The sequence below is a fragment of the Convolutriloba macropyga genome, unplaced genomic scaffold (genome assembly GCF_964194025.1).
Source record: "Convolutriloba macropyga unplaced genomic scaffold, txConMacr16.3 SCAFFOLD_5396, whole genome shotgun sequence".
NCBI lineage: Eukaryota > Metazoa > Xenacoelomorpha > Acoela > Convolutidae > Convolutriloba > Convolutriloba macropyga.
Window position 1 is genome coordinate 13,270 of NW_027450657.1, and position 4,012 is coordinate 17,281.

The following is a 4,012-nucleotide window of genomic DNA, read 5'->3' on the forward strand; positions in this document are numbered from 1 at the left end:
GTAGTTGATTGTCTCTTAATTGGTTCACTGACCAATATGAGACAGAAACCGATTCAGCAGTTTTGTTCGCTACTACTATCAAACACAGGTCGAAGTTTCCATTCAGTCATTAATTCCAACTTTCAAATGTTGTTGTTTCAGCTTTCGCTTACTAGAAGCAACATAATACTCGCTGCAATACAGACCTCGGGAAACCCTCACCGTGAATAAGGTTCACTCACATATTTCACTACATTTTGCGTGGGATTGGAGATGAGGCTACTCGTTCTTGCTCAGTACTAGGCTGAAAATTAACGAAACTTCGTTACAAACGTTCACATGTTGATGTTTCCGCTTTCGCGTACTCGAAACAACATAATACTAGTCTTTGTAATTTAGTTTCATAATTTCAACTGTTCTCATGCAGAATTTTTGCTCATTCTTATCCCAAATTTTGACCTGGCTACTAGTTACACTCCTTGTACTTATTGCAAAATGACCACAAATTTCAACAGCTTTCACATGTTGCTGTTTCGGCTTTCGCTTACTACAGTCAACATAATACTCGTTGCAAAATAAGTGCTCGGCATCTGCAATTTTCCAAAGACGAAGTTTCGCCAGTTCAATTTTCGCTCGCCAATTATGGCTACTAATTCACACGGTACTGAGCTCAACAACATTAAATTTGTTCAGCAAGACTTTCACATGTTGATGTTTTGGCTTTCGCCTACTAGAAGCAACATAATACTCGTCTTGTTAGCTCATTCAATGAGAATAGCTTTTCCCGTTGAGAATTTTTGCCTTCAATTGGCGTTGTAGTGAGTTTGGCTACTCAGATCACCAAATACTTGTGACAATTCGAACCAGAAATGTTTTCAATTTTCACATGCTGATGTTTCGGATTCAACCTACTAGAAGCAGCATAATACTTGTATTCAACAATTTCTGTATCAAATCCCAGTTTTCTCTGGTGCATCTTTGCCAAACTATTCCAAACTGCCTGAGTCTGAATACCAATTACAGGTACTAGTAAATGCACGTTACTAAGGACTATATAGTTCTAGGTTACTGTACACAACGACGTTCACATGTTGATGTTTCAGCTGCCGCTTACTAGAAACAACATAATACTTATCGTGCATACCTTTCCATAACTTGTCCTTTTCAGATGCATTAGTTTCCCTTTGTCTTGGCTTCTACAGTCAGACTGGCTACTAGTAACAGCACAGTACTAATCACATATCGTTCTACAGTTTGCAGACAACTTTCACATGTTGATGTTTCAGCTTTCGCCTACTAGAAACAACATAATACTCGCTGTATACATTTGTAGTTCTCTATGTAACTTTCATGTGAAGAAGTTTCGCCAGTCTTTTTGACTGTCTCAAATCTGAGTCATGCTTAGGCTACTAGTTGCTTCATAGTACTTATCGCCTCGAGATCATTGAACAAAACTTGATTTTCACATGTTGCTGTTTCAGCTTCCGCTTACTAGAAACAACATAATACTAGTCTCATTAAGTTCCGTCTCTTTGCAATTTTCTTATGAAGAAAATTCGCCATCACAATGACTCCAGCAGTTCTTGATCAAGGAATGCAATCATTGATCAGAATGCTATTATTTGAATCGGTTCTGCTTTAAGTGTTCCAATTTTATTGGAAGCACCAACAATAGAACATCAATGTGTTCAATCGAGAGTTATATAACCCTGAATCGGACGCAGTCAACAGCCGAAGCCGAGACCGCCTTTTGCGTTAGAGAGGTCGGTAAACAAATCTTGCGATTCATACCGAATTAACACATATAGCTGTGCTCCTCTTCGTAAAGCGAGCCAAGTGATCCCCTGTTGAAGGATGTATTTGGACCAATCTAGTAGCATTTGGTTTCCAACAAGCTCTCCCAAGTTAGCTTACTTATTGGGCTTTTCAACCAATTCGGTTGGCTACAAGCATCATCAAAGTACTAGCCACAGTTTGATCGCAAAATTCTACGACTTTCACATGTTGATGTTTCGGCTTGCGCTTAGCCTACTATAAGCAACATAATACTAGTCATATCATAGAGCGTGATCAGCTTGTGACGTTCTCATGATGAAGTTTCACCAACAGTGTCTCACTTCGAGCTTAAATCCAGCTACTAGTAACTACACAGTACTGACTGCAACGATAACTTTTATCTATACCTTTCACATGCTGCGCTTTCGGCCAGGGCCTACTAACGTCAACATAATACTCGATATAAACTTTTGTTCATGATGCAGCTTCCCCATGCAGAAGTTTCGCCTTCAAATGCTCTCTTGGCCATATGACGTAAGAAAAGGTTACTAGTAACATCACAGTACTAGCCACAGTTTGATTGCAAAATTCTACGACTTTCACATGTTGATGTTTCGGCTTGCGCTTAGCCTACTAGAAGCAACATAATACTAGTCATATCATAGAGCGTGATCAGCTTGTGACGTTCTCATGATGAAGTTTCACCAACAGTGTCTCATTTCGAGCTTAAATCCAGCTACTAGTAACTACACAGTACTGACTGCAACGCTAACTTTTATCTATACCTTTCACATGCTGCGCTTTCGGCCAGGGCCTACTAACGTCAACATAATACTCGATATAAACTTTTGTTCATGATGCAGCTTCCCCATGCAGAAGTTTCGCCTTCAAATGCTCTCTTGGCCATATGACGTAACACAAGGTTACTAGTAACATCACAGTACTAGCCACAATTTGATCGCAAAATTCTACGACTTTCACATGTTGATGTTTCGGCTTGCGCTTAGCCTACTATAAGCAACATAATACTAGTCATATCATAGAGCGTGATCAGCTTGTGACGTTCTCATGATGAAGTTTCACCAACAGTGTCTCACTTCGAGCTTAAATCCAGCTACTAGTAACTACACAGTACTGACTGCAACGATAACTTTTATCTATACCTTTCACATGCTGCGCTTTCGGCCAGGGCCTACTAACGTCAACATAATACTCGATATAAACTTTTGTTCATGATGCAGCTTCCCCATGCAGAAGTTTCGCCTTCAAATGCTCTCTTGGCCATATGACGTAAGAAAAGGTTACTAGTAACATCACAGTACTAGCCACAGTTTGATTGCAAAATTCTACGACTTTCACATGTTGATGTTTCGGCTTGCGCTTAGCCTACTAGAAGCAACATAATACTAGTCATATCATAGAGCGTGATCAGCTTGTGACGTTCTCATGATGAAGTTTCACCAACAGTGTCTCATTTCGAGCTTAAATCCAGCTACTAGTAACTAACACAGTACTGACTGCAACGCTAACTTTTATCTATACCTTTCACATGCTGCGCTTTCGGCCAGGGCCTACTAACGTCAACATAATACTCGATATAAACTTTTGTTCATGATGCAGCTTCCCCATGCAGAAGTTTCGCCTTCAAATGCTCTCTTGGCCATATGACGTAACACAAGGTTACTAGTAACATCACAGTACTAGCCACAATTTGATCGCAAAATTCTACGACTTTCACATGTTGATGTTTCGGCTTGCGCTTAGCCTACTAGAAGCAACATAATACTAGTCATATCATGGAGCGTGATCAGCTTGTGACGTTCTCATGATGAAGTTTCACCAACAGTGTCTCATTTCGAGCTTAAATCCAGCTACTAGTAACTACACAGTACTGACTGCAACGATAACTTTTATCTATACCTTTCACATGCTGCGCTTTCGGCCAGGGCCTACTAATGTCAACATAATACTCGATATAAACTTTTGTTCATGATGCAGCTTCCCCATGCAGAAGTTTCGCCTTCAAATGCTCTCTTGGCCATATGACGTAACACAAGGTTACTAGTAACATCACAGTACTAGCCACAATTTGATCGCAAAATTCTACGACTTTCACATGTTGATGTTTCGGCTTGCGCTTAGCCTACTAGAAGCAACATAATACTAGTCATATCATAGAGCTTGATCAGCTTGTGACATTCTCATGATGAAGTTTCACCAACAGTGTCTCATTTTGAGCTTAAATCCAGCTACTAGT

General features: G+C 40.0%; 1 pseudogene; it reads right to left on the minus strand.

Moving 5' to 3' along the window:
* Window positions 1-1,683: 1,683 nt before the first annotated feature.
* On the minus strand, window positions 1,684-1,835 carry LOC142356065 (5.8S ribosomal RNA; annotated as a pseudogene).
* Between the last annotated feature and the right edge of the window lie 2,177 nt (window positions 1,836-4,012).